Source organism: Nicotiana tomentosiformis, chromosome 12 (assembly GCF_000390325.3).
Source record: "Nicotiana tomentosiformis chromosome 12, ASM39032v3, whole genome shotgun sequence".
NCBI lineage: Eukaryota > Viridiplantae > Streptophyta > Magnoliopsida > Solanales > Solanaceae > Nicotiana > Nicotiana tomentosiformis.
In genome coordinates this window covers 88,182,578-88,207,811 of record NC_090823.1, presented here as the reverse complement: position 1 = coordinate 88,207,811, position 25,234 = coordinate 88,182,578, and the positions used below count along the sequence as shown (strand labels likewise).

Sequence of the window (25,234 nt, the reverse complement as noted above, 5' to 3'; positions counted from 1 at the left end):
AAGCTATCTCTACAAGTGGCTAATTAAACTACTAGTAATAAAAGAAAACTATATGATCACCTCTAAGGAGAAGAGGATTAACTGAAATTTAAAATAGTACGAATGACGTAGAAATAATAGCATCATTAAACATTTAATTTCTTTTTTCTTTTAAACGTCAACATACACAAACTTTTTCTTTTGTTCTTTTGAAAGTCAGCCAAAAACTTCAATACCGCAAAAGTTGGCAGGTTTATTGCGTCAACCGAATTTTCTATACTGTGGCAGTTATAATGCCAACAGAACCGCAGTTTTCAACCTCAGGCCTGTTTAGAAAATTCCTGCCATAAATACAACATAATATCCATTACAAACTAATTAAAGGCATGAAATGATGAAATATGAAGAACTAAATAGATAAGAATTCTACTTATTTCTTTGTATTAACTGTAACGATCCGACTGATCGTTTTGAGTTTTAGCGTTCCATTTAGTGTTTTGAGACTTTGAGTAGCTTCATATTATGTATTATGACTTATGTGTATGGTTGGTTTCGGTTTTCGAGCGGTTCAAGATTGATTTGGAAGAATGATTCTCGTTTTAGAAGCTTTAAGTTGGAAGAGTTGACCAAGATTTGACTTTTGGGTAAACGGACTCGGGTTTTAATTATTCTAATAAGTTTGTATGATGATTTTGGATATGTTCACAAAGTTTGGTTAAATTCAGATGAGTTTTGGATGAGTTTGGGTTGTATGGTGATTGTTTTCGATTTCGACGTCGATTTGAGCATAAATGTTACCATATTAAGCAAACATCCTTTGATTTGTGTTTTGACTAAATCATTATATCCGTATCATAATTTTGGAACAATAGCAATTTAAATCATCAAGTTTCGATCTTTTTTTTAGATTAATTACGAAATTGCCACTGAATTCGTATTTAAAAATTTGCACTATTTTTAAATATTGAAACCAACATATCTCCTTCATTATAAGGTCAAATAGAGTGATTCAAAAGCCTAATTTGACTGAAAGTTTATGAGAAATCCATTGGAGGCATCAAAAGCGAGTTTTGGTATTATTTGGAACAAGAAACGAGGCAGAATAACTGGGTATTTTTGGTTATTAATGATTGTTGGAGTTTTCCTCGTCTTGAAAATTTGGGATTGGGAGAATTCAAGGATGTTCTTCAAATTTCTTCCATAGGGTAAGGTTTAAACCATAACCTAAGTATTTTCCTTTGATTCATTCCCTTGGATTAAGCTTTAATCCATGATTCTAATTGAAAACCAACTTAATTTTTTAAATCAAGACCTAGGGTTATGTCCTAAATTTTAAAAATTAAAAATGAGTTAGAGGCGTTTATTTTAGCCCCGAGCCCCTAAATTATGCTTCCTTTATGCTATATTGTGGTTATATAATTTGTCGGGGTGGTTGGTTTTGGTTTTGGATGGGTTTGAGAGTGAAATGGGACACATAGTCTCTAAGTTGGAAGGTTAAGTCGTAAGAGTTGACCGTAGTTTGACTTGTATGAAAATGACTCCGAAATGGAGTTTTGATGGTTCCAATAGCTCCATATGGCGATTTTGGTCTTATGAGCGTGTCCAGATATTGATGCGGATGTCTGTAGGTCGTTTTAGCATGTTTTGGCAAAAGTTGGAAAGCTCGAACATTTTGGAAAGTTTGACCGGGAGTTGACTTTATTGATATCTGGGTCGGATCCCGATTCTAGAAGTTGGAATAGGTCCGTAATATCATTTGTGACTTGTGTACAAAATTTAAAGTCAATCGGAGTTGTTTTGGTATGAATCGGCATTAGTTTTGGAATTCGGAAGTTCATAAGTTCTTAGACTTGGATCGATGAGTGATTCATGATTCTAGTATTGTTTGATGTGATTTGACACTTCGAGCGAGTTCGTATGATATTTTAGGACTTGTTGGTATACTTGATTGAGGTCCCAGGGTCCTCGAGTATAATTCAGACCTTGTTCAGATCATTTAGGAATGGCTGAAGTTATGGTGCCTCTCAGTTTTGGTTTCCTCTTATGCGATCGCGAAAGAGGGGCCGTGATCGCGAAGCTTTTAAGGTCAGTGCATCGTGAATGTGTGAGTGGTGTCGTGTTCACGATGAAGAAAGGGGAGTCCTGGGAGGTGGATTCATTGCTCTATGCGGTCATAAATTAGTGCACGCGATCGCATAGCTTTGGAACAGTTTCTTACCGCATTCGCGTATAAGGTTTTTGAGCTGATGGAAATTTTGTTCTTCGCGATCGCGATGTGTAAATCACTGGGAAGCAGACTTAAGTTTCAAAATCAAGGGTTTATTCCATATTTTACATTTTAGACTTAAAAAGCTCGGTTTCAAGCGAAATTTAGAGGGATTTTCAGAGAGATCATTGGGGTAAGGATTCCTAATTCGATTTTGGTTAAATTACTCGAATCTATCATTGTTTTAATCATGTAATTAAGGATTGGAGTTGGAAAAATTGGAGAAAAGTCGTAGAACTTCTTAGACTAAGTTTTTGAGTTTTGAAAAACGAATTGAGGTCAGGTTCCGAGACGCGGGCCCGGAGTGACTTTTTAGGTCAATTTTTCAATTCTTTGCAAAGATCGTAATTTACTTGCTTGAATTAGTTTCCTATAGTTATATCTATAGTGTCAAATTATTTTGGCTAGATTTGAACCGGTCGGAGTTGAAAAATAGAGGAAAAGGCCTTCTAGTTGATTGATTTAGTGTGGTTTGGGGCAAGTGACTTGTCTAACCTTGTGTAGGGGAAATTCTCCTTAGGATTTGGTATTTTTGTGATAATTGTGATATGTGAAAACCATGTACACAAGGTGACAAGTGTGTACATGGGCTAAATGTTAAAATTTCCGGTTTCCAGCTATGTATTTTCCAATCATGCTTTAATTGAGTTACTTTAACATGTCATAGTCATCATAGTTAGTGTAATTTCACATGTCTACTTGTCCTATCTCTTATTTCCTAATTGCTCTATGTAACACCCCGGAAACATTTCGAAGTGTTTTAAGACCATTAAGAAGATTGGCGAGTGCTAATTATATTAATTCGGGTATGAACAAGACTGATAATTTGAATGATATCAATTGATCTTGATAATATATGTATGAGGTGCATCAAGAATGGTTTATGGTCTAAGAAGAGTCCAAAGGCCAAGTCAAGTTTAAAATTATATGATGGGATAAAGATTCAAGTGAGTTCACACAAGACCTAACTTCAAACGAGCATAACTCTTCATTTATGAAGCGTTATGTGGTGTATAACCTATCACATCAAAGCCCTTTGAGTCTTCTTTCTAACAAATCAAACCGTTGATCATTTGAGTGGGGGAATTACCCCTTAGGTATTGAGTCTTATGTGGAAATTGCTTAATTGAAAACTATGTACGTGAGGTGACGAGTACGTACTTGGTTTATATGTGCAAATTATATCGGTTGAAATTAGTAGACGCCCTTATGTATTAAATTAGAAAATTGTTGGAACTTAGTAAATCCTTGAATTTTCACGCCTTATCCTTGTTTACTGAATTTGTTTTTATATGATGATTTGGTGTGATTTTCACCTTGATATTTATGTGAATCCCGTGTTTTTTTTGTTGAGTTGATATTTTCTGTAGATAATTTTATTATGGATTATTCATTTCAAATAATTTATCAAATAATTTTAAAATGAGGCATTAATCTATTTGCCAAAATTTTGGATTAAAGAAGGTGTTGTTCCTTGATGAATTACTTTCCAGTTCATGTTGTTGAAATTGGTATTGAGTTATAAAGGCCATAAATCATACTGAGACAAAGTGTTAAATTGTGAAATATTATTTAGTTGAGTTGTTCACTCCTGAATATTTTGTTAAGATTTTGTGTGCATATTATGGTCGAGCCATGGGCTCCTTATTGTGGAAAACAATGTAGTGTTGATTTCTATGACAAGTTATAATATTTGAACACTTGATGTGAAATTTTTGATATGTTGTAATACTTGAGCACTTGAGGTGCAACTTGTGATAAGTTTTGATATTTGAACACTTGATGTGCAATTTATAATATGTTTTGATATTTGAGCACTTGATGTACAATTTATAATATGTTGTGATATTTGAGCATTTGAGGTGCAAGTAGTGTTATGCTGTGATAATTGGGCACTCGGAGTGACTTTTTAGGCCAATTTTTCAATTCTTTGCAAAGATCGTAATTTCCTTGTTTGAATTAGTTTCCTATAGTTATATCTATAGTATAAATTATTTTGGCTAGATTCGAACCGGTCGGAGTTGAAAAATCGAGGGAAAGGGCTTCTAGTTGATTGATTTAGCGTGGTTTGGGGCAAGTGACTTGTCTAACCTTATGTGGGGGAAATTCTCCTTAGGATTTGGTATTGTTGTGATAATTGTGATATGTGTAAACTGGGTACACAAGGTGACGAGTGTGTACATGGGCTAAATGTTAAAATTTCTGGTTTCCAGCTATGTAGTTTCCAATCATGCTTTAATTGAGTTACTTTAACATGTCATAGTCATCATAGTTAGTGTAATTTTACATGCCTACTTGTCCTATCTTTTATTCCTAATTGCTCTATGTAACACCCCTGAAATATTTCGAAGTATTTTAAGACCATTAAGAAGATTGACGGGTGTTAATTATATTAATTCGGGTATGAACAAGACTGATATTTTGAATGATATCAATTGATCTTGATAATATATGTATGAGGTGTATTAAGAATGGTTTATGGTCTAAGAAGAGTCCAAAGGCCAATTCAAGTTTAAAATTATATGATGGGATAAAGTTTCAAGTGAGTTCGCACAAGACCTAACTTTAAACGAGCATAACTCTCCATTTATGAAGGGTTATGTGGTGTATAACCTATCAAATCAAACCGTTTGTCATCTGGATACATATACAGCAAGTTATGGCCATTTTACTGGACCTATGTCATATGCGTGCCCAGATGCGCGACCGCGTATATTTGAGACTTTCTGCCTCAGGTGCGCGGCCGCGCACGTAAGAGCCCATTAAATAACTCCAAGGACGGGTAAAGAAAGGGGCTAAGTCATTTCTTCAAGACTAGGGCTTTCTCTCCATCACCCATCCGGCCAAGGCTTCCAATACACACCTAAGGTGAGTTTTTAAGTGTTTTTTATGATGATTTCACCTCTCAATCACTAGTTACAACAAGGTTTTGTATTGGATTCCATAGGATTTATTCAAAATCTCAAGAACACCCCAAAAGATGACTTTCAAGATTTGGTCTTCAAGAGGTAACCTTCCACTCTTAAACCTATAATCATGGATTGCTAGTGAATATATGAGCAAGAAATAAGCATTTGCACTTATTGGATGGTGCTTGAAAGCCATAAATTCTTCAACTAGATTATTTGGTGTTGTAGAGATTTTGTAATGAATTAATTAGTAACAATTGGGTGGATGTGAGTTCATTGATGATTATAAAGATGCTAATAAGGTAGTTATTGGACAAAGGATATTGTATTATATCTTGTTGGTGGGAATGAGGAATTATTGGTTGAAGAAAACACCATTACTAGAGGTAGTAAAATGATATGTATTCTAGGTGTTTGATAAAATGCCTAAATGACCACAAATCTGGAAATTTGTTTACTAATATTGGTCCAATTGAATTATGTTGATGTAGATTGAAGTTGTAAGAGTAGTGGGAGGTTTTAATACCACTAAAGAGCTGAATTAAGAAAGCTCGATTTGTGGCGATCTTATTTTCAAGGGATTTTCAAGGAAATCATCGGGATTTGAGCCGTCCGGAGGCGGCTTCACTCATGAAGATCATTTAAAGACTCGGTTTAGTTTCGCCGAGGTAAGTATCTTGCCTCACCTTGAGTGGGGGAATTACCCCTTAGGCATTGAGTCTTATGTGGAAATTACGTAATTGAAAACCATGTACGCGAGGTGATGAGTACGTACTTGGTTTATATGTGCAAATTATATCGGTTGAAATTCGTAGACGCCCTTATGTATTAAATTAGAAAATTGTTGGAACGTAGTAAATCCTTGAATTGTCACGCCTTATCCTTGCTTACTGAATTTGTTTTTATATGATGATTTGGTGTGATTGCCACCTTGATATTTATGTGAATCCCGTATTTTTTTGTTGAGCTGATATTTTCTGTAGATAATTTCATTATGGATTATTCATTTCAAATAATTTAACAAATAATTTTAAAATGAGGCATTAATCTATTTGCCAAAATTTTGGATTAAAGAAGGTGTTGTTCCTTGATGAATTACTTTCCAGTTCATGTTGTTGAAATTGGTATTGAGTTATAAAGGCCATAAATCATACTGAGGCAATGTATTAAATTGTGAAATATTATTTAGTTGAGTTGTTCACTCCCAAATATTTTGTTAAGATTTTGTGTGCACATTATGGTCGAGCCATGGGCTCCTTATTGTGGAAAATAATGTAGTGTTGATTTCTATGACAAGTTATAATATTTGAGCACTTGATGTGAAATTTTTGATATGTTGTAATATTTGAGCACTTGAGGTGCAACTTGTGATATGTTTTGGTATTTGAGCACTTGAGGTGCAACTTGTGACATGTTTTGATATTTGAGCACTTGATGTGCAATTTATAATATGTTGTGATATTTGAGCACTTGAGGTGCAAGTTGTGTTATGCTGTGATAATCGGGCACTTGAGGTGTGCATTGTGATATATTGTGATATTGATACGCATGCGGTGGTATAAGGTATGAGTATTTAAACGCATGATGTGATATAAGGGGGTTTGATATGTGTGGTTAGCAGGGGAAATTACTAGAAGCCATGCAGTGTGATAAGGGTGGCTAAAATGCGGGATGCTATTTTAGGAAAATGATTTTTAAAGAATAATATGTGAAGGTTCCCGCAGTGATATAAGGAAAGATTGTGAATTTATTTATAATTTGGGACTACGGGGCGGTATCAGAGCTCTAGGTTCATAGGTTCTATGAGTCACGAATGAGTTTAGTAGAGTCTTGCGGATCGGTACAGAGACGTCTGTACTTATCTTCGAGAGGCTACAGAGCTAGTAGGAAAAATCTCCACTTCTTTCATTCTTTATCGTGCGATATTTATTTAGCTTGAAACATATAACTTATGTTCTTTTGCATCTACTCGTGTATGATATTGCGCACTCGGTATCAACTATGCGCCAACGGTTGGTGATACTACAGAGGGGTTATAAGGGAGGCAGGGTTGCTCAACCATTGTTACCACGTGTCGTCCATATCGAGGATGCTGAAGTATTGAGAGATCATTCAGTTGTGAACATGGGGGTGCAGCAGGTTCTGATACCTGGTTGATAAGTACGATCTTAAGAAGATTTAATTAGTTGCCTAATCGTCACAACCGTGGTAGGGTCACGAGGTGGATGTAGATTTGAAGATAGTTGGTGGTATTAGAGACTATGTGTTTCATATGATATTTCTATTTAGCGAAGGGTACATACTAGCAGCCAAGACACTGGAGGAAGCGAGTTTAACTGTCACGAGGATGACATGCGCCAAATAAATGGGTTGAGGTATCTTATGACCGGTGTCATACGAGCGATGAAGGTTTGTATTGTGGATCATCGAAATGTGTCCTATGGCTTCGCGCCAAGTGAGGGGAGTCCACTATCAATGATCAGATTGCAGAGTCATGTGTTATATCAATTTTTGCCTAAGATGTATTTATGTGGTATTGAAAAGTTCTCTGAAACTTGTATATGATTAAGAGATGAGATTTGTATGGGATGATGTTAGGACTTGCAGTATTCCCCCATCATTAATAATTCTACATTTCAGTATCAGCGGGGTTATGAAAATAATTTCAGAATACTCAGGGTGCTATAGTAAATTGTTTTAATGCACCACCGGTACGAGATTCCTATAATGGTTATTCCAATTATCTGGCATAGACTCAGTATGAGCATCCAAACCTGCAGAGGGTTTGTTATCAGTGTGGTGATACTACGTATTTCATGAGAGATTGTCCTAGACTTGGGAGAGGCAGATTTCATCAGAATACTCGGGCTACAAGCTCTATTCCAGTTACTACCCCACATGTACAGTCAGTTAGAGATGGAGGACAGGTGGGTAGAGGGCGCATTAGAGGGGGAGGCCCAGCCCGTTGATATATTTGATATGGTGTGGCTGAGGCCACTACACCATATAGTGTCGTTACAGGTATGATCTTGATTTATTATAAAAGGATATTTTTCCTTAATTTGATTCGGTTCTGAATATTGAGGCGAGTCCTCCTATTATGCTCTGCATATGGGTGAGCTTCACAATTTTGTGACCCACTTATATGTTTATCCCTATTGGGATATTCGATGATGCTAGCCCGTGTCTATCATTTTTATTTTGTACACTATTGAGGACTATAAGTCCAACAGTGACTTTCTATTACTCTCTACAGTGGATTTTGATGTGATTTCAGAATAATTGATTTCAATTTTATGAATTATATGCCCTATTGGTATGGGGGTTCATTATGTGTTGTGAAAACTGTTTACGAAATTTATTAAAAAGAAGAAAGAAAGGGAATGGAAAAATCTCAGTTGGCACAATGTGCAAAATACTTATGATTCGGAGTTGAGGATGAGATCCTCGTATTTTTATATGATGTGAAATATTTAAACTGGGCTATAAGCCGCGGTGGAAGTTATATAAGGACGAGGTCCTTGTGGTGAAAATTTTATGAGTTTAAATTCTCCCTTTGTGAAATTAAATTTGTACTATAGTATTAATAGGGAGTCATGCCGGTTAGGCTTATTTGATAATTTTGTATGTATTTTCTGTGCATATTTATCCATATTCGTGTTGTAAATATTGAGTTCTAACCTACGAGATGAGTGCCCAGGTGGCGTTAAATGTGACTCATTAATTCGGGTAAATAATTATGAGGTCTTCATGCCTCGCGTGTTGCTGTCAATGTTGTAAAAAATTTGAAATAAGATTTTGGTTAATATAAGATTAATTGAGGATGCTGGAATTATTTATTAACAATTATTATGACCAGATATGTGATTATGGGCATACGTATAATGAATGTGTAGGCACGAAATTGCTACTTAAGACTAACACAGTGTGTTAATATGGGAAATTAGGCCTTATGAAATCTGAAGGAAATAGGCCAAACTTTGAGTAGGATGTTTCCCTATTATTGTCCTTCACGTATTCGGTGTTTCATGTGTCTATGTTGAAGAAAGTAGTTGGAGACCCGACACTCATTGTTTCGGTTGAGACTATTGAGGTTAATGAGAAATTGACTTATGAAGAGATTCAAGTTTCTAATATTGATCGGCAAGTTTGAAAGTTGAGAAATGTAGAAATTGCCTCCGTGAAAGTGTTATGGCAAAACCAACAGGTTGAAGAGGCCACTTGGGAAGCCGAGTAAGAAATGAAGAAGAAGTACCCTTGTTTGTTTGAATAGTCATGTATTTATAAAGTTGTGTTCTACGAAAATGCTAAAAGTTACCTTCTATGAATTATGTATCAACCGTATAGCTGATGTTAAATGTGTTCCTCTTTGGTAGTATACTAATCGTGAGGCCACGATTGGAATTGTCTTAATGTTATGTTGCGTCGTTGGTTCATGTATATGTTGTTAGAACTAGTTTTGGTGATTCTCTGGCAGGTGGTTGGGCCCAATTGCAGAGGACACTCTGCCGAAATTTCTGAAAAATTTGGGAGTTAGCCAAATTTTGGGGCCTTAAGGAAGTTGAAATGTTGGAAGAATATCTAAGATCTATATGATGTCAAGAACGATTAAAGATGATGGTTAAGGTGAAAGGAGTATAATATTGTTCGTAATAATGATTTGTAAAACATTCGAGGACGAATGTTCTTAAGTGGGGGAGAATGTAACACCCCGGAAAAATTTTGAAGTGTTTTAAGACCATTAAGAAGATTGGCGGGTGCTAATTATATTAATTCGGGTATGTAAAAGACTGATAATTTGAATGATAACAATTGATCTTGATAATTTATGTATGAGGTGCATTAAGATTTAGTCTTCAAGAGGTAATCTTTCACTCTTAAACCTATAATCATGGATTGTTAGTGAATATATGAGTAATAAATAAGCATTTGCACTTATTGGATTGTGCTTGGAAGCCATAAATACTTCAACTAGATTATTTGATGTTGTAAAGATTTTGTAATGAATTAATTAGTAACAATTGGGTGGATGTGAGTTCGTTGATGATTATAACGATGCTAAGAAGGCAGTTATTGGACAAAGGATGTTGTATTATATCTTGATGGTGGGAATGAGGAATTGTTGGTTGAAGAAAACGCCATTACTAGATGTAGTAAAATACTATGTACTCTAGGTGTTTGATAAAATGCCTAAATAACAAAAAATCTAGAAATTTGTTTACTAATATTGGTCCAATTGAATTATGTTGATGGAGATTGAAGATGTAAGAGTGGTGGGAGGTTTTAATACCACTAAAGAGCTGAATTAGGAAAGCTCGATTTGTGGCGATCTTATTTTCAAGGGATTTTCAAGGAAATCATCGGGATTTGAGCCGTTCGGAGGTGGCTTCACTCATGAAGATCATTTAAAGACTCGGTTTAGTTTCGCCGAGGTAAGCATCTTACCTCACCTTGAGTGGGGGAATTACCCCTTAGGCATTGAGTCTTATGTGGAAATTGCGTAATTGAAAACTATGTACGCGAGGTGACGAGTACATACTTGGTTTATATCTGCAAATTATATCGGTTGAAATTCGTAGACGCTCTTATGTATTAAATTAGAAAATTATTGGAACTTAGTAAATCCTTGAATTGTCACGCCTTATCCTTCTTTACTGAATTTGTTTTTATATGATGATTTGGTGTGATTGCCACCTTCATATTTATGTGAATCCCGTGTTTTTTTGTTGAGTTGATATTTTATGTAGAAATTTCATTATGGATTATTCATTTCAAATAATTTATCAAATAATTTTAAAATGAGGCATTAATCTAATTGCCAAAATTTTGGATTAAAGAAGGTGTTGTTCCTTGATGAATTACTTTCTAGTTCATGTTGTTGAAATTGGTATTGAGTTATAAAGGCCATAAATCATACTGAGGCAAAGTGATAAATTATGAAATTTTATTTAGTTGAATTGTTCGCTCCCGAATATTTTGTTAAGATTTTGTGTGCACATTATGGTCGAGCCATGGGCTCCTTATTGTGGAAAATAATGTCATGTTCATTTCTATGACAAGTTATAATATTTGAACACTTGATGTGAAATTTTTGATATGTTGTAATATTTAAGCACTTGAGGTGCAACTTGTGATATGTTTTGATATTTGAGCACTTGAGGTGCAACTTGTGACATGTTTTGATATTTGAGCACTTGATGTGCAATTTATAATATGTTTTGATATTTGAGAACTTGATGTGCAATTTATAATATATTGTGATATTTGAGCACTTGAGGTGCAAGTTATGTTATGCTGTGATAATCGGGCACTTGCGGTGCGAATTATGATATATTGTGATATTGATTCGCATGCGGTAGTATAAGGTATGGGTGTTGAAACGCATATGGTGAGATAAGGGGGCTTGATACGCGTGGCTAGTAGGGGGGAACTACTAGAAGCCATGCGATGTGATAAGGGTGGCTAAAACGCAGGATGCTATTTCGGAAAAAATAATTTTTAAAGAATAATATGTGAAGGCTCCCGCGGTGATATAAGGAAAGGTTGTGAATTTATTTATAATTTGGGACTACGAGGAGGTACCTAGGGAGTGCCCTTTTGTTGAAATTTATTTATGATTTGGGACTACGAGGTGGTACCTTCGGAGTGCCCTTTGTTGATATTTCTCTATGGCTGCACTTGATTTTGGTTATTTTATTTTTCCATAATTTGTAAATTCTTGTATTTTCCGTGATGTATTATTTGACTTAATATTAAATGTTTTGAATTTCTTGTTGTATTGTGTTGACCTTGACTTTTTCATACGAGACTTTGAGGATTTGTATTTCTGGGTTGTACTTGTTTTTGATGATTGAGTTGTTTTAAATAAAAGAATATTTCTAGTATGTTTTAATTTAATAAATTTTATATCCAAATCAGTAGCTTATCTGATGCTTTAGTTTAATTGAAATATCATTTTTCTTCACTCAAACGATTTCTAAAATAAACTTATTTCTTTGTTAATTTCTTTCTTGATTTAAAGATTTCAACCTTACTTTATTAAAAACAAATTGATATACGAATCTTATATACATTGATATTTTGTTACGTGAGTTGTCCGTGCGGTTATGAAAATAATATGGGCATGAGGTGCCGGGGAAAATATGATGATTTTATTATTGACACGTGAGTTGTCCGTGTGGTTGTGATAGAAATATGGGCACGAGGTACCGTGGAAAATATGAAAGTGAGTTGAGACCCGTAATTTGTATGATTGTGAAATGAGGTGTCACATGGTGACTTTTACTTAAAAATATATTTATTTGAAAGAAGTATATTCGAAAGATATTTATTTAAAAGAAGCATATTCGAAAGATATTTATCTTAAAGAATAATATGTGAAGGATTTATATTTGAAGGACTTGATTAATTGATTGTACTTGTGTTCCTTATTCGTATGAGCAATAATTCTGATGTTCTTGTTGCCTTGTTGTTATATCACTGGTTTATTTTGTTGTTATCATTGCTAGTTATTTTCCAGTACTATTGTATACTGCTATATTGCACAGGTTATGACTAGTGAGTGTCTTGACTGTACCTCGTCACTACTCCACTGAGGTTAGTCTTGATACTTACTGGGTACCGACTGTGGTGTACCCATACTACACTTCTGCACATTTTTGTGCAGAGCCAGGTATTGGAGATATCGAACTCAGGCAGAGTTAGCGTGTTGATCTCAAGGATTCAAGGTAGAGCTTCTTGGTCGTCATAGTCCCTTGGAGTCTTTCCATTTTATTGTACTGTCAACTCTTATTCGAACAGTATTGTATATTCGATCTTTGAGATCATTGCATGTATTTATTTAGAGTTCGTGACTCAGTATTACTAGTCTTGGGAAGGTGTTATAATTATTTCCGTTGTTGGTTTCTATTATAGCAAAATGACGTGAATTGTAATTGTAATCGGCTTACCTAGTCTTAGAGACTAAGTGCCATCTCGACGCCTGTGGTGGGATTTCGGGTCGTGACAAATTGTTATCAGAGCTCTAGGTTCATAGGTTCTACGAGTCACGAATGAGTTTAGTAGAGTCTTGCGGATCGGTACGGAGACGTCTGTACTTATCTTCGAGAGGCTACAGATCTTGTAGGAAAAATCTCCACATCTTTCATTCCTTATCGTGCGACATTTATTTAGCTTGAAAAATATATCTTATGTTCTTTTGCATCCACTCGTTTATGATATTGCGCACTCGGCATCAACTATGCGCCAACGGTTTGTGATACTACAAAGGGGTTATAAGGGAGCCAAGGTTGCTCAACCATTGTTACAACGTATCGTCCAGATCGAGGATGCATAAGTATTATGAGATCATTCAGTTGTGCACATGGGGGTACAGTAGGTTCTGATACCTGGTTGATAAGTACGATCTTAAAAAGGTTTAATTAGTTGTCTAATTGTCACATATGTGGTAGGGTCACGAGGTGGATGTAGATCTGAAGATAGTTGGTGGTATTAGAGACTATGTGTCACGACCCAAAATCCTACAAGTCGTGATGGCACCTAACTCAACCTGCTAGGTAATCCAACTTTCAACTATCCAATTCCAATAACAATTATTAAAGCAATTTAAATAAATAAAGATCTTAATCTTATACATTCTCCAAGAACTGGTAGTACAAATCATGAGCTTCTAAGAATAGAATTTACAAAGCTGACATGAAGTAAATACATCTTCTATTTGCAAAGTACATAAACAGAGTTTTTATAGTCTAAGGCTACCATGAACAAGAGGCAGCTACCATAAGAACTCAGGTACATCTTCAAATCTGGCAACCATCGAGCACAACAATAACAACAGCCAATATCTGCATGCAATGTGCAAAAGTATAGTATCAGTACAACCGACCCCATGTACTGAGTAAGTAACAAAACTAACCTTAGGTTGAAAGCAGTGACGAGCTTTTACCAAGGTCGGGTCCAAAAACCAGTAGTCCACAATAGTCCATAACCACGTAAGAAAATAATACAAGAAGTAACTCAGAGATAAAATGCTCAGCTAAATCATGATTTCAAAAATAATAATTCTTCCTTTCAAGTACATCAGTGAAAACCCAAATCGTTTACCGAAGTTGTCAAAAATATAAATAAGTTTGGAAACAATAATTTTCCCGAAATCCTTTCAATAATAAATAAGATAGTTCATTTTCTTTCCAGGTAACCAGTGTAAAACAAATGCATCACTATGCCCACCTGTCAATATGTATGAGAAATCATGAATGATGTGATACTGTACAACATGAGGAAAATACATCTTTATGCCTGTATGTCATGTGTGCATGTCAATGCGATGCAACTCAGTGATAAAATCATATGCATACTCTCAGAGTATCATTTTACTCAGTCCTCCAAGTCACTCAGTCCTCACAGTCACTCAGTCCTCCTAATCACTCGGCACTCGCACTCGGTACTCGGCACTCGCACTCAGTAGGTACTTGTGCTCACTGGTGGTGTGTACAGACTTCGGAGGGGCTCCTTCAGCCTAAGCGCTATAATCTACACGGACAACTCATGTGCTATAATAATATCTGGATCCACACGGACAACTCACGTGCTATAATAATATCTGGATACGCAGGAACAACTCACCTGCTATAATAAGCCAATATGGTCTGCTGCGGTGTGCAGTCCGATCCCATAATTATCCTCACAATCAGGCCATCGGCCTTACTCAGTCATCAACCTCTCCAGTCTCTCTCTCATGGGCTCACAATGTCATGAAAATAGCCCAAAAATGATGATATGATGTATCAATAATAACAACAGAGACTGAGATATGATATGTAATGACATGAATATGACTGAGTACGAATTTTCATTTTAAACCAAATAATTCATAGCAATATGACCTCTGTGGGTCCCAATAATACTGGCACATAGCCTTAACATGATTTTTTATTTTTTTAATATGCGTTTCAGCTTAATTTCTTTAACACATAAAACCGCATGGAAAATGCCAAGATTATTTAACTACAAAAATTCCACAGAAATAATTATGTCACAATTTCTATAGTGCACGCCCACACGCTCATCACCTAGCATGTGCGTCAACTCCCAACAATTCACAAAATACATATATTCAGGGTTCATTCCCTCAGCTCCAATATTAGAAGAGTTACTTACCTCGAACAAGCCAAATCCAATGCCGAGCAAGCTAAGCAATGCTCCAAAAATTCCATTCTGCGCGTATCAACTTCCAAACGGCTCGAATCTAGTCACAATTAATTTGATTCAGCCCACAAAAATTATAGGAATTTAATTCCATATCAAAATACTAATATTTTCCAAAAATCCAAAATTACACCCCAAAAATCACCCATGAGGCCCACGTCTTAGAATCTGACGAAACTCACAAAATATGATAACCCATTCAATTACAAGTTCAACCCTACTAATTTCACTCAAATCCGACTCCGAATCGGTATTAAAAACTCGAAAAATTTGTTTTGTGACATTAAAGAAATTTCCTTCTATTTCTCTTGAAGATTCGATAATCTTACACAAAAAAAGAAGATTAATTCATAAAATATAAACACAAGGGAGTCAAGAACACTTACCCCAAGTTGTGTGGAAAAAATCCTCTCCAAAATCGCCCAAACCGAGCTCCAAAATGTCCAAAATGAGAAAAATCTCGGAAACCCTCATTTTTAACACTGCCCAGGTATTTCCACACATGCAGTGCCTGGGATCCCACCTGCGCATCTGCTTTTGCGGAAAAATTGCGCTTCTGCGGACACAACCAGCCTTCCAAAATCTCGCATATGCGGCGCCCTTCTCGCATCTGCGGGCTCGCAGATGCGCATTACCTTTCGCACCTGCGACCTCGCAGATGCAGGCAATTTTCTCACACCTGCGAGCACTGCCCAATTCCACTCTTTACCGCTTCTGCGATTGATTGCGCGTACATGTTGCTTCGCACATGCGATCAAAAGCTTCGCAGGTGCGATCACACCAGTAAGCAGCAGTTCCAGCATTTCCTTAAGTTTGAATTTGATCCGTTAACCATCTGAAACTCACCTGAGGTCCCCGGGACCTGAACCAAATACACCAACAAGTCCCATAACATAATACGGACCTACGCAAGGCCTCAAATCACATCAAACAACATCAAAACGATGAATCATACCCCAATTCAAAATCTATAAACTTTAAAACTTCAACTTCCACAACCGATGCCGAAACCTATCAAATTACGTCTGATTGACCTCAAATTTTGTACAAGTCACATTTCACATTACGGACCTATCCCAATTTCCAGAATCGTATTCCGACCCCGATATCAAAAAGTCAACCCCCCGGCCAAACTTCCCAAAAAATTTAACTTTCGGCATTTCAAGCCTAATTCTACTATAGACCTCCAAAAACATTTTCGGACACGTTCCAAAGTCCAAAATCACTATACGGAGCTACTGGAATCATCAGAATTAAATTCCGAGGTCGTTTACACATAAGTGAATATTCGGTCAACTTTTCCAACTTAAGTTTTTAATTATGAGACTAAGTGTCTCATTTCACTCTGAAATCCTTCCGGACCCGAACCAACTAACCCGATAAGTCATAAATCAATTGTAAGGTATAAATTGAGCAGTAAATGGGGAAACGAGGTTGAAATGCTCAAAATGACTGGCCGGGTCGTTACATTCTCCCTCACTTAAACATACGTTCGTTCTCGAATGTGCCAAGAGTTGTTTCCAAGCAATCAAATCACTGTTCCATCTTACCACACACGTACCCGAGGGTGAACCCACATCACCCTATTTCATATAGGCTTGACAACACAATACAACTGAAATTATTGATTTAACTTTAGCCCATAAACCTTGGAATTTAATTTCCAAACTTTAGAATTTCTTTCAAGACACGAATCTTACATTTACGCATTGTATGAGTTCGAACAAGATGCATCGAGCTATAACTATAACCACAGATATAATCAACTAACATATTACACAACTCGCATGCTCGTAGAACCATTTCTGATTACCAGTAACTACTCAAAACCAACCAAGTACTAGTATAAAACCTATATCGAACCAAACCTCATCCCAAAACCTTCGTACAATATTGATAATAAAAGAAACAGGCGAAGTGTCATGACCACTTACCAGATCAATAAGTCACGGAGCTCTTTCGCCCCAACTAGAACTATAATTGCTTTCTGCACCGACTTTCAATATCATCATTCTTAACATACCATAATCGAACCTGATAGTACCCATTCTAGGTCCAATGGCCTTATATTACTAAACACAACTATTCCACGGACATGCCGCACCAATATAACTCAGAGCAACAACCCATGCCATCCGTGCACCAATACGCAACAATTCAAATGTACTCAGTCATGAAAAATGACTCAAATGAGAGAACTGCCCCGCAAGATTAACAAGTACCGCCACAACGAAATGCTGAAAATTCATCATACACCGTAGAACCATCACTCGATTCTAATACAAGGTTCATACCTTAACATAACTCCGCTGCAATGTGTGACCCCATCCAAACGTTGGTCCATATTATATATCCCAAGCCAGCCTGCTCAAAATTAATAACCACAGAGAGGCAAATGACACACTGCCACACAAACCCTGAAAGAACATAACCAATAAATCACAACTCCTCGTAGCATAAAGGAGTAACTCACAGATCATCTCAAAACATGAATAAGCTCAACATCAACCGAATGACACATCCCTCAACAAATAGCAGTATGGAGCCAACCATTCCGGCTCGGTGTAGAATACACATCTTAATTGGGCCTACCAATGGACCCCCAAATCAACTCTAGTCACCCATAAATAGACAAATAACCCTCTGAAAATTCACTGCAACTGATTCATAATACATCCTATCATTTGACTAGCTTCGGCCACGACTTCACAGTCCGCAACCATGAACAATCTGCTCCTAAAAATCCTAAATTCCAAATTTATAGGACACATGAATCATCATAACTAATCATAATTCTAGCCTTTGAATGACTAACACATCTTTCATGCACGATCATTCCACAAAAAATACTCCCATAATTCTTTTGTGCCACAGAGCAATAATTTGAATATCTGCAGTCTATCAACCATGTGAGTATCGCAATACTAATTATACATCCGTAAGTCAAAATACCATGCGCCTTCTGAAATCCGCCCTCTTCTCATAAAACACCAAGTATTAATTGTGTTCATCTATTTATTTGGAACCGCCCATGTTGTCCAACATTCGTTACCTTCTCTTCAAGACTGTACTGCCACCTTGTACATGAAAATCTAGCTTTCGCATAACACATAACATCTATCTTGCCATCATGTGAAAAGAACAAGAATCTTATTATCAACTTTGAGTCACCAATAATTTACGTACCTTTTTAGTTAGAAACTTTTCTCTTGCTTCTTTCCAAGAGGAAATCACAATACACAACACGTTCTCCACACCGGTAAAAACCATCAAGAATACTTTGGAATTCATTTGCATGTAACCAAGCCATCAGGACCGAATCTCTTTAACTCAACCAAGCCACGCAGGTCACCAAACCCAAGAATATTTCCACCAAAACATCTGTAAAGTCTCACCACGTCGTAATTACCCAAAGGACCGATCCTACCATTACCATACTAGTCCAGTCTACTGCTCAGTTATCCTATTTCTCCAAGTCCCTTCTGAATTTACCTTCAAATTGATACTTCTCCTAGCTAAAACACCACGACCTTTAACCACAACTCACCCCACAAACCTAGCATAGAACCACAATGCCCTACGGCCCATAAACAATTGTATTCTTTTTAAGCACCTTCAAAAATACCATGACTGTAACACTCACTCTGAGAATACCTTATGCGAATTTGAAATTGTTCTTCTTACCTTCCTTATACTAAAATGTAGAATCCACAGTCATACAGAACTTCCGCAAGTCCAGGCACCACCAAACGCAAATCTCAGATTTGACTATACACAAGTCCGGAGAAATTCTCAATTGCTATATATAAACCTCGAACCTATTGGAACTTTCTTAAGAGTCACCCCCTTTTTTCAAATCCAAATTACACCGCCCAAATGGGCCAACAGACATGTGCCCCAATAGCACAACAACACTCAAAGAATTAACTCTACTTTTTATTACCACTGATCAATTTCATACTCTGTGGGCACTACATCATTCATGAATAACAATTCACTCATCCCACAATTTTCATATACTCATAAGTGCAATATAACCTGTAACCATGAATTTCTTTATTCGAGTCATTTTCGAACTCCACCTCTACGAGTCATCACTGATTCCCAAGTATACTTCAGACCCAAACAAAATTTTGATACATACCCATGAATTGATTTGTCCATAGCAGACTCCCCCACTTGGCTCAAAGCCGTAGATTAAAACACTTCATAACTCACAATACTCATACTCTATTACTGTCATGATGCCACAGTCAGTTCAACGAAACCTCTTCTCAAACTCATGCAACGCCAACCATAAAAATACCTTAAATCATCCGCTAAACTCGCAATCATTCTCTTGACACTCAAGTCAACTTTCTCAGCCAGATTCAAATTCAAATCTCCACCCATACGCCCCGTCGGCAGAAAAGAAACTCTCAACTCACATCATAAGGAATACACCTACGTAGATTACTCCGCATGGGATAACTCACCTGCTTAGCCTCAAACTGGTATCTTGTTATACCCTTTCGCAGTCACAATTACTATGCAATTACTTAGTTTATGTGAGTCCAAATGCATTAACCAGACATGAGAGTTTAATTTGTCCCAAAATTTAAACACGTGAAAGATCTTTCAAAACATTCCTACTCGAGACTGCATGTCACATCAAAATGAAAATGAAGTACCCAATGGCCTTTCCTTTACATTTCACGGAAACACTTCTCGTCACATTCAAATCGGCTTAACACATCCCGCAGTTACGTCATACTCATCACAAGGCCATTCCACCGCTCATCGAGCCACAAATTCCACTCGTAGGGATATTACTAGACATATGAGTCCAAATGTATAAGTTACAACTGAAGCTAAAGAGCTTAAGCTGCGTTCTAACCATGGCCTCAAGTCCTCCAGACTGGCTCATCACCAAAACACAGAATACACATCTCGCACGTCATCCCTGAAATCATAAGCCGGCGATACATATCTGATACCGAGCGCTCATGTACGCATACGAATATGTGGAAGGAATTCAAAAGGTTATGTTTCAAGTTGAATCAATTTTGCACGATAAGGAAATGGGAAGTATATATCCTAAATGTCCTGTAGCCTCTCGAAGATAAGTATGGACCTCATCATAATGATCCGCAAGACTCAGCTACACACTTGCTCATAATTTGTAGAACCTATGAACCTAGAGCTCTAATACCACCTTGTCACGACCCAAAATCCAACTAGTCGTGATGGAACCTAACCCAACCCGCTAGGTAAGCCAACTTTCAACTATCCAATTCCAATAACAATTATTAAAGCAATTTAAGTAAATAAAGATCTTAATATTATACATTCCCCAAGAACTGATAGTACAAATCATGAGCTTCTAAGAATAGAATTTACAAAGCTGACATGAAGTAAATACATCTTCTGTTTGAAAAGTACATAAATAGAGTTTTTAAAATCTAAGGCTACCATGAACAAGAGGCAGCTACCATAAGAACCGAGGTACATCTTCAAATCTGGAAACCATCGAGCACAGCAACAACAGTAGCCAACATCTGCACGCAATGTGCAGGAGTGTAGTATCAGTACAACCGACCCCATGTACTGAGTAAGTAAAAAACCTAACCTTAGGTTGAAAGCAGTGACAAGCTTTTACCAAGGTCGGGTCCAAAAACCAGTAGTCCATAACAGTCCATAACTACGTAAAGAAAATAATACAAGAAGTAACTCAGAGATAAAATGCTCAACTAAATCATGATTTAAAAAATAATAATTCTTCCTTTCAAGTACATCAGTGAAAACCCAAATCGTTTACCGAAGTTGCCAAAAATATGAATAAGTTTGGAAACAATAATTTTTCCGAAATCCTTTCAATAATAAATAAGATAGTTCATTTTCTTTCCAGGTAACCAGTGTAAAACAAATGCATCACTATGCCCACCTGTCAATATGTGTGAGAAATCCTGAATGATGTGATACTGTACAGCATGAGGAAAATACATCTTTATGCCTGTATGTCATGTGTGTATATCAATGCGATGCAACTGAGTGATAAAATCATATGCATACTCTCAGAGTATCATTTTACTCAGTCCTCCCAGTCACTCAGTCGTCACAGTCACTCAGTCCTCACAGTCACTCAGTCCTCCCAATCACTCGGCACTCACACTCGGCACTCGCACTCAGTAGGTACCTGCGCTCATTGGGGTGTGTACATCCTCCGGAGGGGCTTCTTCAGCCCAAGCGTTATAATCTGCACGGACAACTCATGTGCTATAATAATATCTGGATCCGCACGTAAAACTCACGTGTTGCACGGATAACTCATGTGCTATAATAATATCGGGATCCGCACAGACAACTCACGTGGTATAATAAGCCAATCTGGCCTACTACAGCATGCAGCCCGATCCATAATTATCCTCATAATCAGGCCCTCGGCCTCACTCAGTCATCAACCTCTCCAGTCTCTGTCTCATGGGCTCACAATGTCATGAAAATAGCCAAAAAAAGATGATATGATGTATCAATAATAACAACAGAGACTGAGATATGATATGTAATGACATGAATATGACTGAGTATGAATTTTCAATTTAAACCAAATAATTCACAGCAATAAAACCTCTATGGGCCCCAATAATATAGGCACATAGCCTCAACATGATTTTTTTTAATATGCTTTTCAGCTCAATTTCTTTAACACATAAAATCGCATGAAAAATGCCAAGATTATTTAACTACAAAAATTCCACATAAACAATTATGTCACTATTTCTATAGTGCACGCCCACAGGCCCGTCACCTAGCATGTGCGTCACCTCCCAACAATTCACAAAATACATATATTCAGGGTTCATACCCTCAGCTCCAAGATTAGAAGAGTTACTTACCTCGAACAAGCCAAATTCAATGTCGAGCAAGCTAAGCAATGCTCCAGAAATTCCATTCTGCGCGTATCAACTTCCAAACGACTCAAATCTAGTCACAATTAATTTGATTCAGCCCACAAAAATTATAGGAATTTAATTCCATATCAAAATACTAATATTTTCTAAAACTCCGAAATTACGCCCCAAAAATCACCCATGGGGACCACGTCTCAGAATCCGACAAAACTCACAAAATACGACAACCCATTGAATTACAAATTCAACCATACTAATTTCACTCAAATCCGACTCCGAATCGGTATTCAAAACTCGAAAAATTCATTTTTTGACATTAAAGAAATTTACTTGTATTTCTCTTGAAGATTCGATAATCTTACACCTAAAATAAAGATTAATTCATGAAATATAACCACAATGGAGTCAAGAACACTTACCCCAAGTTGTGTGGAAACTTTCCTCTCAAAAATCGCCCAAACAGAGCTCCAAAATGTCCAAAATAAGAAATATTTCGGAAACCTCATTTTTAACTCTGCCCAGGCATTTCCGCACCTGTGGTGCATGGGCTCGCGCCTGCACATAAGCTTTCGTGGAAAAATTGCGCACCTGCGGACACATCCAGCCTTCCAAAACCTCGCATCTACGAGCTCGCAGATGCGCATTACCCTTCGCACCTGCGACCTCGCAGATGCGGGCAAATTTGTCGCACCTGCGAGCACTGCCCAGTTCCCCTCTTGGCCGCTTCTGCGACTGATTGCGTGCACATGCGGCTTCGCACCTGCGATCAATAGCTTCGTAGGTGAGATCACACCAGTAGGCAGCAATTCCAGCATTTCCTTAAGTCCGCATTTGATCCGTTAACCATCCGAAACTCACCCGAGGCCCCCGGGACCTCAACCAAATATACCAACAAGTCCCATAACATAATACGGACCTACTCGAGGCCTCAAATCACATCAAACAACATTAAAATGACGAATCATACCCCAATTCAAAATCTATGAACTTTGAAACTTCAACTTCTACAACCGATGTCGAAACCTATCAAATTAGGTCCGATTGACCTCAAATTTTGCACGCAAGTCATATTTCACATTACGGACCTATCCCAATTTCCAGAATCACCCCCGGTCAAACTTCCCAAAAAATTCAATTTTCGGCATTTCAAGCCTAATTCTATTACGGACCTCCAAAATATTTTCCGGACATGCTCCTAAGTCCAAAATCACCATATAGAGCTACATGAATCATCAGAATTACATTCCGATGTCGTTTACACATAAGTGAATATTCGGTCAACTTTTCCAACTTAAATTTTTAATTATGAGACTAAGTGTCTCATTTCACCCCAAAATCCTTCCGGACCCGAACCAACTAATCCGATAATTCATAAATCAACTGTAAGGCATAAATTGAGCAATAAATGGGAAAACTGGGTTAAAATACTCAAAACGACACTATATGGTTCGTATGAGATTTCTATTTAGTGAAGGGTACATACTAGCAGCCAAAATATTGGAGGAAGCGAGTTTAATTGTCACGAGGATGAAATGCGCCAAATAAATGGCTTGAGGTATCTTATAACCGGTATCATATGAGCGATAAAGGTTAGTATTGTGGATCATCGAAATGTGTCCTATGGCTTCGCACCAAGTGAGGGGAGTCCACTATCAACGATCAGATCGCGGGGTCATGTGTTATATCAATTCTGGCCAGAGATGTATTTATGTGGTATTGAAAAGTTCTCTGAAACTTGTATATGATAAAGAGCTAAGATTTGTATGGGATGATGTTAGGACTTGCAGTATTCTCGCGTCCTTAATAATTCTACATTTCAGTATCAGCGGGGTCATGGAAACAATTGTAGAATAGTCGGGGTGCTACCGTAAGTTCTTTTAATGCACCACTGGTACGAGGTTCCTATAATGGTTATTTCAATTATTTGGAATAGACTCAGTATGAGCAGCCAAACCTGCAGAGGGTTTGTTATCAGTGTGGTGATACTACGTATTTCATGAGAGATTGTCCCAGACTTGGGAGAGGCATATTTCATCAGAATACTCAGGCTACAAGCTCTATTCCAGTTACTACCCCACATGCACAGTCAGTTAGAGATGGAGGAAAGGCAGGTAAAGGGCTCCCTAGAGGGGGAGGCCCAGCCCGTTGATATATTTGATATGGTGTGGCTGAGTACACCACACCAGATGGTGTTGTTACAGGTATGATCTTGATTTGTTATAAAAGGATATTTTTCCTTAATTTGATTCGGTTCTGAATATTGAGGCGAGTCCTCCTATTATGCTCTGCATATGGGTGAGCTTCACAATTTTGTGACCATCTTATATGTTTATCCATGTTGGGAGATTCGATGATGCTAGCTTGTGTCTATCATTTTTATTTTGTACAATATTGAGGACTATAAGTCCAAAAGTGACTTTCTATTACTCTCTACAATGGTTTTTGATATGATTTCGGAATAATTGATTTCAATTTTATGAATTATATGCCCTATTGGTATGGGGGTTCATTATGTGTTGTGAAAACTGTTTACGGAATTTATTAAAAAGAAGAAAGGGAACGGAAAAATTGCAGTTGGCACAATGTGAAAAATACTTGTGATTCGGAGTTGAGGATGAGATACTTATATTTTTATATGATGTGAAATATTTAAACTGGGCTACAAGCAGCGGTGGAAGTTATATAAGGACGAGGTCCTTGTGGTGAAAAATTTATGAGTTTAAATTCTCCCTTTGTGAAATTAAATTTGTACTATAGTATTAATAGGGAGTCATGCCGGTTAGGCTTATTTGATAATTTTGTATGTATTTTCTGTGCATATTTATCCATATTCGTGCTGTAAATATTGAGTTCTAGCCTACGAGATGAGTGCCCAGGTGGCGTTAAATATGACTCGTTAATTCGGATAAATAATTATGAGGTCTTGATGCCTCGCGTGTTGCTGTCAATGTTGTGAAAAGGTTGAAATGGGATTTTGGTTTAAT

General features: G+C 37.1%; 1 protein-coding gene across 2 annotated transcripts in view; it reads right to left on the bottom strand.

Annotated features, from left to right (window-relative positions):
- Window positions 1–258: 258 nt before the first annotated feature.
- LOC104086706 (probable carbohydrate esterase At4g34215) overlaps window positions 259–25,234 on the bottom strand; it is a 71,381-nt gene continuing 46,405 nt past the window's right edge. The window contains exon 3 of one of the 2 annotated variants that reach the window (XM_070191742.1): window positions 259–320. The gene's annotated coding sequence lies outside the window, so the exon portion shown is untranslated. Of the gene's footprint in view, window positions 321–20,772; window positions 20,898–25,234 lie in introns of those variants that run through there. The other variant, XM_070191744.1, reaches the window with a different exon arrangement.